Raw genomic sequence first — 12,236 nt, forward strand, 5'->3', positions numbered from 1 at the left:
ATTGGTTGCCAACCAAGAAAAAGAAGAAGAAGCTGTGAGCCAGGAGGGAGGGGATTGGTGAGTCCTGAGTGACTCATTCGTGCTGTGATTAGTAGCTCAAATGTGCTGTTAGCATGTTAGCTGAGCGATGCTACTGTGAACCGAGGAGCTATTGTCTTGATGTGAGCTTCTACTCAAGGTTTTTTCTTCCAGTTCAGAGCAGAAATGTTTTTGTTCAGAAACTGTTTTTTTTCTTCCCACAATTTTAATTATAAGCAAGATATATTTCTACTAATGAAATTAGTTTGCTAATAGAAATAGGGATGAGTCAGTGAGTCAGTTGGGCTTGTGAATCATGATTCACGAGTCAGTAAAGTGATTCTCGAGTATTAAACGATTCGTTCATGATTTGCGCATCACTAGGGCCTCCTGTCAGAGAGGTGCAACTTCCTGTTGAGTTTCCTGGGAGGAGGGTGAGGTCAGCAGCAGTGAGGAGCTCTAAAACGGGAATGTGAGGATGAAGATGGGACTGCTGTCTGTGATCCTCCTGCACAGGAAGAAGAGCTTCTGTCTGTGATCATCACACACTGAGGACGCAGATCTAAGGCTTTAAGTGGGATTGTTGCTTTGGGTTTCTAACCGAGATCAGAGTGTGTGTGTGCATAGACTTCAACTTTTCCAGCCTCTAAAGTCTGTTAGAGTGCTACAAACTGTCCACTATAAAAAAAAAGGGCTGTGGTGAAGCAAACCATAAAGCTCCTAACACACGTCCCCCAAACCCTGCTACAGGCAAGCAGCGATCAGTGATCAGCATATTTACTGTCTCGATCAATGCTGCAATAAGTGTTATATGTAAACATGAAAATGTTCGATTGTTGTATTTTTAAAGCTTGTAGTATATTTGAATTTTATTTTTCAGTTATCAGACTGCTTTAGGTCAAAGTTGTAGGTAGACAAAGGTTCAAAATGAAAAATAAGCACACATTTAACACAATTAGCTTCAGTTATTATGAAAGTGTAATCTTTCAGAGTTTACTTCTTTTCCGATTACACCATTTGTGGATATTTCTGGCAATATGGGACAGCTGGTCATATTTGCTCAGTCCAGCACACAACTAAAACTTGCAGGATACCGGCCGGAGTTCAACACCTGTGGTGTAGATGGACCATTACTCAAAATAGCACATTTTGAAAAGCTTTCAATATATGAAGGAAAAATATCCCAGCATGTTTCAAAACTTTGGATCATAAAACTTAAAAAACAATGCTGTGGTCACCAAGTCTGACGAAAAGCAAACGGACGATGCAGCTCGTTCTGTTTGACCAGTGGTTCCCAAACTTTCTTTGCTGGACCCCCCTTTGTTTTACAAGAAAAATGTTTGCGCCCCCCCACGCACGAACACATCCTCCAACCACACACACACATATTTTGCTCAATTGCGGTTTATTTCACACCTCAAACATTTAGTAAACAATTAAGCAAATACAAGTAAATTGCAATAAATTACAGGTAGTAAGAAAATAAACTACTAACTCTTTTATGCTACGTCCGCACCTACACGGGTATTTTTGAAAACGCTGCTGTTTCGTCCACACGTAAACGGCGTTTCAAATCACCGAAAACGGAGATTTTTTAAAACGGAGATTTTTTAAAACTCCTTTTTTGCGTTTACGTGTGGACGAGGAATACAGAGTTCATCACGCAACGTCAAAGATATGAGTCCTTTTTTTCACGTCACGCTGTGTGCCACGTTATTGTTTACGTGAGATGAATTGCTGAATGGCAGATAAACAGTATTTTGTCTCTATCTTCAGAAGTGTTGGGACTAACGCGTTATTAAGTAATGCGTTACAGTAACTACGTTATTATTGTGGTAACGAGCACGGTAACTAGTTATTATGCCAAAATCAGGAACGCGTTACTCGTTACTGGGATTTAGATAGGCTCGTTATTTGTTACTTCGTGTGGTGGCTATCGCGGAGGTTCCACAGATTCAGTAACATTAGCAAGTGGTGGAGGCCAGCAGGTGGATGAGGGAAAAGGGAGGCAAGAGGAGAGACCCGAAGCGGCCGCCTGTTCGAGCGTCAGGTGAACTGAACTTCAGGTAAGAAGTTATGACCTGCAGTGTATCTGGGTCAGATATGAACCAAGTTTAGGTGGAGTTTATTTTCGTTATGCTGACTTTTTCGTACTGCGTGCTAGCTAGCATGACAGAGTTTCTATACAGCTGGGTGGGTGCTATGTTACTGATGTTGAACTTTATTTTGTTCATAAGGTTAATTATTAGAGTTGCCAACCGTCCCGTAAAAAACTGAATCGTCTGGTATTCAGAGAAAATATTACGCGTTTCGTATTGAGAAATGAAATGAAAAAGACACAAAGCTGGAGTTATTCTGTGTCTTCGCTGCACAGCTGCTTCTTCTTCTCTCATTCTCTCACCCTCCCTCTCCTGTTTCTACTTCAATCATGAAACTGATCAATGATCAGCTGATCGGCTTTTCTCTGTTGTTTGTTTATCGCCCACTTCGTGCCAGAAAGAGGAAACCAGCGGATGTCACGTTAAACAACAGCAGCACGTTTGATCAGCTGTTGTTAGAATTTATTTAATATTAATTTCTAGTATCAGCTGATGTTTGCTGGAGCCACAGCTGTAAAGCTGCTGGTCATGATATGGTTTGTATATCTGGTGAGAGGGAAACATGAAGATGAAACCAGGAGATGTCCTTACTGGATCATCAGAGCTGTGATGGAGAAACAGGTTTACCTTTTAGGTGACATGAATGAGTTGAAGGGAAGTTATGATCTGTTTCTGAGAGACAAATAACACCAGGATGCTTTTCTATGTAGCTGACAGCTGGTAACTATGCAGGGGCGGGTCTAGCAAAGTGTTGCCAGGGGGCCAGGTAGGGCTCTATTCAAATTCCCCAGGACGGTTTTTTTGTCCCAGTCCAGCCCTGTATGCAGCTCATCTGCAGTCTGGTGTTACCAACATCTTCCTATTCAGAAGGCAGAATTTCCGAGTTCTGAGTACAATCGAAAGCACCACGACTGCAGTTTTTGTGTTGGATGTAACATGAAGCAGTGACGTAGACTAGAATCATGGCAGCAGTCAATGACGGTCCAGGCGTGGGATTTCTCTCGTGGAAATATGCACATTATTTTTCCTTTCTATTGGTAGGTGGCACAGTGCACTTGTGGCAAGTAAGCAAGCTAGAAGACTGGCAGTCTGGCTGGGTATCCAGTTACGGAAGCAACACATTAACAAGAGAAGTCTGAGTAAAACCAAAGTTACTTTCCCTAGTAACTAGTTACTTTGAAAGTAACGAGTAACTTGAAGTAACTGAGTTACTTTTGATGAAAGTAACTAGTAATGTAACTAAGTTACTAATTTAAAGTAACTTACCCAACACTGATCTTCAGGTTTTACACGCTTACATATACACACGCAGTTACTGTCTATTAAGAAAGGCAGAGGCGTCACGGTGTGATTATTTTACATGTAGTTGTTTTTTCCTGTGTAATAATGTTCAACATTGCTGTCAATACATTTTTCAAAAAATGCCTCTCTGTGCAAAATGGGTTTAAAAACATAAACAGCTGTGGGATACTGTTTGTCTGTGATTTGAACAGCCCAGTGCTGCTCCTGACGACGGGAAAACCAATTATGCAGTGGAGACCTACCTCGGCACTTGTGCAGGTGAAACCAAGGGGAAGATTTGCTTCACCATATTTTCTAGTCTTTGCCTTACAATGAAGTTGGTTTGAAAACATATTCAGCTATGCTTCATCTCCTGCTTTGCATTTGTGTAGGCACCCGTGCTGGCAGTGTCCAAGCGTTTGTTTATTGGTTTTGTTTTTTCCCCCCTTTGGGAAGGTCTGGTCTAGCACAACCCCTCACTGGAATGAGACAATTCTACAACAACAGGAAAAGCAAGACGCAAGTCACCAGAGCTCTTTTTGTTACTTGTGCACGAGGGAGAGAACTCTGTGTGTCCTCCAGTGTCTCTGTCTGTCAGTCCAAACCTTCAGCAGGTCTTCAGAGGATTTTCATCAGTGTATCTGAGTTGTGTTGATGATGGACAGACAGCTGATGGATGGACAGTGAAGAGGACCAGAGGAGGACTCACTGAGGACTGTGGAGCAGCTGCAGGCTTTGGGAGGGTTCATGGTTCCTCCTGTGTTCTGGATTGCTCCGTCTCCTCTGGGGGAAGTTACTTCTGTGAGAACTCATCTGGACAGCAGAGCGATGAAGTGTCCATCAGTGTTTCAGGTACAGACAGTCAGCTGTTCCAGCTGTGTCTCCGTTATCATTAACTCTGTCTCTGCATCACTGTTTCTGTGTCTGTTCCTCAGATAAAGGGCTGGTCCAGGAGACCCCTGCAGTGAGGACAGGCGATGATGTGGTTCTGCCTTGCAGACGGGTGCATGGGGACATCATCACAGCTCATTTCTTCATTAATGGAAGTCATGCCGATGAACAACCTCGTCCTTAATTCTTCTTCATTCTGTCTTTTTTTTTTCAGACATGACAGATGTGACTGTGTATGTATTACACAGTTTCTCTGCTTTAGTGATAAACTATTAAAGTTTCTCACCACAAACATTCCTGTCTGAGTCTTTGTCCAAATGAACTCTGCCTGCTAAGAGTTTCCATCCATAATTCCATAATTGTCTTTGTAAGTTGTAAGCTGTTCCCTGTTAATGAGTTTCATTGAGGTTTATTTGTTATTTTGGGGAAAATGATGTCTGAAATCACATTGAAAAAATTACACTTAGCACCTAGCATCAATCAATATTACAGTAGATAAGATATCTATTAACACTCACTGTATGAACCTTTCTATTTCACGCTACCCTTTCAACATCACGGCTCACACCGGCAAAAGCGCTTAATCATGGCTTGTTTTTGTTGTGTTTGGTGGTTGTAGATAATGGTTTCTATGAGCTTTTAGCTGAGATTCAGAGGTTTCTGTGGAACTTATATTTCTGACCTGTGTTATAACTGATTGAACGTGCCCCCTTTTGCCCCCGGTACCAGGGGCGTGGAGCTTAACAGGATTCAATAATTCATCCCTGAAGTTAAACTCTTACACGTCAAACACAAAGCTGATGTCACGATCGAGACAGTGAGTCCGTTTAATTGTCAAGGAACTCAAAGCATTAGCACCATCTTGCATAACAATGTAAATGACCTAATTAAGCCTAATGACACAATGACATTAAATAAATGGCATCATAAGGTTATGTGAGGCAGCAAAATTTTACCCCAACCCACACAAACATATTAAAAATAGATAATAAAGGGAAACAGTGTAGCTGCACTTTGTGTTAAATCTCTTACAGAAACTCAAACGACATCTCAGCTGCTTTAAAGCATACATGACTTTAAACATCTGTCACAGCAGCAGGTTTGGTCAGTGACGCTGGAGGTGTGAACAGGGAAGTGTCAGCTGTCGCTGAAGTCCTTGTTCTGTCGCACTTCAGTCGGTCGTCATCCAGACAGCATGAAGACTGCATGTGTCTGTCTGCTCCTCGGTGAGTCCATCACACACTTCCTACTCTCAGCTCTAACCAGTGTTGGGAAGGTTACTTTTAAAATGTATTCCACTACAGATTACAGAATACATGCCCAAAAATGTATTTTGTAATGTATTCAGAATACATTACTCAATTCAGAATACTCTGGATTACTTAATATATTATCATGCTTCCTAAAACTACATGAATGTACTATTGCTGTGTGATATATTACTATTACTGAAGGCTACTCGCCATATCAATACAAACTAGATTTTTAAATCTTAATATACATGAGTAACAGTAGGTGGACATTAGGTAAGGCTGCACTTTTTGCAGCGATCTTGTATAGAAAACTATTCAGCGGCAGGTCCGCGGCTCGAGCCGTATTAAAGGGACCTCTGGTTAATACGTCGGGCTCGTAGCTGAAAACTAGCTTTACTTTGTTGTCTGGGTCAACTTTGCAAGCGAGAGACAGAGAGGTCGAGTCTTAATAGTTCAATTACAACTGGGGTCGTCAGGCACTCTTTGGTTATTATTATATTTACATGCTTCATACATGATATACCTGTAACACTCTCTCAATTGCCTCCATATAATTTTTTGAATAATGATTTTTACAAATATTTCTTCACATCATTTATGCGGGCCGCAAGTAGAGGTGACATGGGCCGTAAGATTGAGACACAGACGTTTGAGCCTCTTAATGCATGTTTTGTTTGAGTTTCCACCGGCGTGAAATAACCACAAATAGAGAGGGGACAGCCTAACATATGAAACAGGAAAAGAACGATGTGTAGTCCATTTATTTCAACAAAGTAACTGTATTCTGAAAACCACCTTTTTAAACGATAACTGTAACAGAATACAGTTACTCACATTTCCCAGTAACTAATTACTGATTACTTCCCCCCAAAAGTAATCCCATTACTTTACTGATTACTTATTTTCAAAAGTAATTAATTACTTAGTTACTTAGTTACTTTTTAAAAACACGATTTACAACCTGAATAGGTGATAAAGTGATAGATCTTTCAGCCCAATTCTACTTTTTCTGTATAATCCATCATACAAAATGTAATCAAATGGAAAAGTCTCTTTTTTTTTAACTTGTTTTATCAGTTATATGCAACATTCTCTGACTGGAAGAAATTTATTTAACATTTAAACCTATTTTCTGCACATTCCAGCACATAAAATAAAATAGGTTTTTGTGTTTACACTCACTCTTTCAAATACATGCAAGTGAAACACAGCAGAAAATAAATAAAATTAAAGACTCAGCGGTCCTGTTGCTCTATTTTTACCTGTAAAGCAGGAGTGGGGTAGGCGGAGGTTTACCCTGGTGCAGGTGTGCCGCGGCGGTCAGTGGAAGAATCCATGAGATTCTCTGTGAATTGGTAGCGCACTCCCGGTGCTTGCTTGGAGGTTTAGGAGGGCGGGGGGGGTTTGCTGTAAAAAGAAGTTTTTTACAGCACAACGGACACTAATGTTTTTGTCACTTTTTATGGAATCAAACTCAAAGTAAGGTCAGTACTTCCACATAGGGATGGGTATCATTTAGGTTTTATCCTATACCAGTACAAAACCGTTCCTTTTCAAATGGTGCCGGTGCTTAAACGGTACTCAAACCGGTGCTTAAAGAATGGAGAACACAAACTTTGTCCAAAAACCTCTCATGTTCAGCTGTTTTTTTTTCGTAAAAAGATAACAATGTTAGCCTTTTCTGCAGCTATAGGGTATATATGGTATCACTCTTGGCTGGAAGCAGTGATTAAACAATGGAAAAAACACAAACTTTGTCCAAAAACCTCTCATGTTCAGCTGTTTTTCACTTTTTCTTTGGTCATTTTAGCCTTTTTGGCCAAGGTGAAGGGAGTATCTGCCATCATCATCTGCCATGGGTTTTTCTCTGTACCTATGAAGCGCCTTGAGGCAACTTTTGTTGTGATTTGGCACTATATAAATAAATAAAAGTGAATTGAATTGAAAATTGAATTTAGGCCCACAATACTTTATAGTTTTGCTTCATCTCATTGAGGTTTGCATCATTCATTCTAAGGCGCTTGGAAAGAAAAGCATCTAGACTTCTTTAAGTTTCTTGAAGAGGTTTCATCCGAGAAGCTTCTTCTGTTTTAGGGTCAAATGGTGGAGAGTCCCAGATTTAAGCCCCGAGGGAGTGTCCCCCCTCAATGGGGACAATTGACCCCTGTTGATCCTCTACCTAATCACATGAGCCAAGGTGTGAAAATGGGTGTAGGTCACAATCAGCCAAGATTTCACGTGAATTCATTGTCAAACCTGGCTCCACCCTATCATGTGATTTCCTGAGGTCAGATGGCCCAGGATGTGAGTGGGCGTTAAGGATTCTGGGAAAGGATCTCAACACTGGATTATAGATGGCAGATAGTTGCTGTGGCTTTTTTCACTCCTCTTTAAAACCATCTATCTTCTCTGTCCAAAATGTGAACTTTGGCATCCTCACACAGTGACCTTTGCCCCTTAGATGCAGCTAGACCGCCGAGTCTTGTCCCATCTATGTTGTGCCATGAATCTGAATCTGCCCAAATAGCAAAATTGGTATGGCCCCGAACTGGCCCACACAATGTGCTTACACATGGCCCACATACTGCAAAGAATGACGGCCCTTCAATGGCCCAGATCTGGTTTGCCAGAGGTGGCCCACACATGGGCCAGCACAAAGCCAGTTGATTCTGGCCCCAGATGTCAGCCTAATGTGTATCTTAATCACCTTAATGTGCCAGAACATTATAAAGCAAAAGAAACACGACAAAACTCTGTTCAGACAGTGAATGGACTGATTCCTATATAGCACTTTTCTACTCTCCCAGATTACTCAAAGTGCTCTATACAATAGCAGACCCCCCAAAATCACTACCTTTATAGTTCTCTGTGTCCATAAGGCACCAAAAGACTGGTGCCTGCTTTGAGGTGGAGGTGATTTTGCAACGTTAGGCGTTCAGTCTCTCTTTCCAGCAGTAATGTATCAGTTTTGCATCCAGTTTTATTTAGTAGCTTCTAACAACTTTCAGACGGTTAGTGAATGGAGCAGTTTCACTATTATACGTTTTTGATGTTAGTTCACAGTATTTGATGAGGCTATATTCTCAGGAATTATAGTAATTCCCACACAGTGACCTCTGACCTTTACTGACCTTTGTCCTCCTGTTACAGGTGTGTGTGTGCTGCTGCTGTCTGCACCGACTGTTTCTGCAGGTGAGTTGATGAAATGAAAACAATCAGTGAGACTCCAACAAGAACACAAATACATTTACTCTGTGTGTGTGTGTGTGTGTGTGTGTGTGTGTGTGTGTGTGTGTGTGTGTGTGTGTGTCCTCCAGTGTCTCTGTCTGTCAGTCCAAACCTTCAGCAGGTCTTCAGAGGATCTTCTTCAGTGTCTCTGAGTTGTGTTGATGATGGACAGACAGCTGATGGATGGACAGTGAAGAGGACCAGAGGAGGACTCACTGAGGACTGTGGAGCAGCTGCAGGCTTTGGGAGGGTTCATGGTTCCTCCTGTGTTCTGGATTGCTCCGTCTCCTCTGGGGGAAGTTACTTCTGTGAGAACTCATCTGGACAGCAGAGCGATGAAGTGTCCATCAGTGTTTCAGGTACAGACAGTCAGATGTTCCAGCTGTGTCTCTGTGCAGATGTTTCCAGAGGTTGGATGTAAAATTCCTGTTTTTCCAAAGACGTTGTGTCATGCTCTGTTTGTGTTTCTGTTGGTTAGATAAACATGTGATCCTGGAGATTCCTGCACTTCCTGTGAGGACAGGAAGTAACATGACCTTGCGTTGCAGACAGAGGAATGGTGGCACAGTCAGAGCTTATTTCTTCATTAATGGAAGTCATGTTGGGTCTGAATCTAAATCGGAGCTCATCATCACAAATGTCCAGCAGTCTGATGAAGGTCTCTACTCATGTTCTACTGACACATTTGGAGAATCTCATCAGAGCTTTCTGCGGGTCAGAGGTCAGAACACTGACATCACTTTTGTTTTAATGACCTGCTGACCTGATAATGAACTGACTGAACCATCTTCATCCTCACCACAGCCTGCACCTCTCCTGTTAACTCTCCCGATACTTCTGCATGTCCGTGTACTGGCACAGCATCGCCTCCTCTCTCCTCCTCCTCCTCCTCCTCCTCCATCGTTGCCATGATAGCCGGTCTGGTTTCTGTGATTCTTCTGGTTCTAGTTCTGCTTGGAGCTCTGCTCCTCTATAGGAAATTAAAAGGTATAAAGTCTTTTAGATTTAACAGTTTGCAGTCAGATCAGTGTGGATCATATAAGAGTCTACAAGAGTGCAGCAGTGTCACATTCCTAAACCGTCCTCTGAAAGGCAGTGGGAAACCATTTTAACAGTGCTTCAGATGCTTTGTGATAATAATAATAATAATAATAATAATAATAATAATAATAATAATAATAACAACAACAACAACAACAACAACAACAACAACAACAACAACAACAACAATAATAATAATAACAACAATAATAAAAATAAAAATGATGTGAGAGCTGTTTCTCCTCTACCGTCATGATCAGTGCCCGAGCCTGTAAAGGGTTCACTCTGTTAAGTTGTTAGAGTTTAAACCAGTGCAGGACCAGAGTACTGTTTAGTTTACTTGCTCTTGTACTTTAAGAATTAAGTGATTATTTAATTAATCTTTAGCTGAGTGTTAATGTCCACTCTGGGCTCTACAATATATTTTGCATTAGAGTTTAAACAAGTAAGACCTGTGTGGTTTCATCTGCTTCTGACATACTTTATAATGTGAAAGTTTATGAGCTCTCATCTCTGTCAACAGGAAGCAGCCCATGTGTAAACTTCATATCCTGTGGTCTACATACCTTATATGTACCTGTGTCTGTGACAGGATGTGGTGTTTATGCTGCTACTCTTTGTGTTTGATGCTTGGTCAGCTCAGCATGAAAGCATTAAATTAAACATAACCTCATCCAACCAACATATTTTACAGGCATGTGTTACTGACTGACCTCCCAATAAAAAATAATCATAATAATCATTTTCATCATTATCATCATAATTAACAGGATGAAACCTTGAGCAGAACCTGGAGCCCAGATCTGCTGTATAACTGCAGTATAACTAAGGAAGGATTTGAAGTGCTCTAATAGGGTGATATGGTACTATAAGGTCACGAAGATAAGAAGGACTTCAAATGAACAGTTTAATCACTAGAATATGTTTTTGTTTCCTGCTTCATTTATCAGGAAGGAGTGACTCATCTCCTCTTTCAGATGTCACCTATGCTGATGTCTCCTTCACACAGGACAGGTGTGTGTCACCAAAACAACCCACACACACACCATCCTTTATAGTTTCAGTCAACACACAATTTCTCACTGTGTGTGTGTGTGTGTGTGTGTGTGTGTGTGTGTGTCTTACCCTTCAGGTAAACATGAGCAAAAACTGATGATGATGGTGGTGATTCAGTGTTCACCTTCACATCTACCTGATATTATTCCCTCATATTTCTGTCCCCAGGGTGTGCTCAGGTCAGTTATAGTCAGGTGGTCTTTAAAAAAAAGAAGAAATCTGATGGGTTGACAGGTAACCTTGACAACAACTCCTGAAATCAAACGCCATCAGCAAACTCAAAATAATCACCTCAACCTGACATTACATGTTCTGTTTGAGCTTGTAGGGGGAGCTAGAGACAGCTTCTGTGCTCACTAACATTAAACACAAAATGTTAGTTCTGCTGGATCAGTTCAATTTATTTTATTTTAGCTGTGAACTTTAACCACCTGAGCTTACAAGTGTAAGGGCAAGTGGAAATGTGGTCCCAAATCTTGCACAAAGTCAGTGCAAATCCAAAAAAGAAAGCAGGAAGCGAGGGCGACCCAAAAGTTGGACATCTCAAAGGATGAGGAGAGGAAGATCAGAGATGCACAGCTCCCACCGCCAATCAGGATCTCGCCTGGACAACAACATATGACAACTCCATCACCCCCAACCGGTCTGGTTCTGCTTAAAAGCTCTTCCTGTTAGGTGTGGCTGTGTGCAGGCAGGAATAGGACCCAAGGTGCAGACTCCGGAGACAGACGTGAACTCAAAAAAGGCTTTAATTTAATACTCAAAATATAACATAACTGAAAAAACTCAAAACAAACTTAAACTGGAGAAATGACAGAACACACAGCTAAGAAAACGGTAGATCGCGACACGGAAACAGAGAAACACAGGGCTAAAATACACAGAGGGAGCAATCAGGGAATGAGTAACAGGAGGGAAACACAGCTGGGGCAAATCAGAACTGACGAGACCAAAGAAGGGTAAACTGAACACACTGAGATAAGACAGAAACCTTCAAAGTAAAACAGGAAACACATAACACAGACTGAACAAAGACACAGACTCGCACGCACTGTAACAGAGGGAACAGAGACGTGGGACCAGGGCAGACACAAACACTGACTGAACACGGGGATATAGCAACTAAGGATACACAGAGACGCGAACTAGACAAGGGGATGCAGGTGATAGGGGAGACAGAACAACTAAAGAAGACAGAGACATAAACCATAAGACAGAACTCAAAGAAACCAAAAACTAGAAAGTATAAATAATATCATACACTCAAAAACCCTGGGTCGACGACCCAGGCACCCTAACACTTCCTGTTAAATGGGAGTTTTTCCTTCCCACTGTCACCAAAGCCCTTGCTGATAGCGGGTCATAAGAT

At 41.5% G+C, this 12,236-nt stretch overlaps 1 long non-coding RNA gene across 1 annotated transcript; it reads left to right on the forward strand.

Moving 5' to 3' along the window:
* The first annotated feature begins 1,694 nt into the window (after positions 1–1,694).
* Positions 1,695–4,460, forward strand: LOC309703750. The gene is made up of 4 exons (XR_014276015.1): positions 1,695–2,084; positions 3,611–3,677; positions 3,855–4,250; positions 4,334–4,460. It is a non-coding gene; the product is annotated as an uncharacterized lncRNA (long non-coding RNA).
* Positions 4,461–12,236: the final 7,776 nt, after the last annotated feature.

This window comes from Aulonocara stuartgranti (assembly GCF_965226115.1).
Source record: "Aulonocara stuartgranti genome assembly, chromosome: 3".
Classification (NCBI taxonomy): Eukaryota; Metazoa; Chordata; class Actinopteri; order Cichliformes; family Cichlidae; genus Aulonocara; species Aulonocara stuartgranti.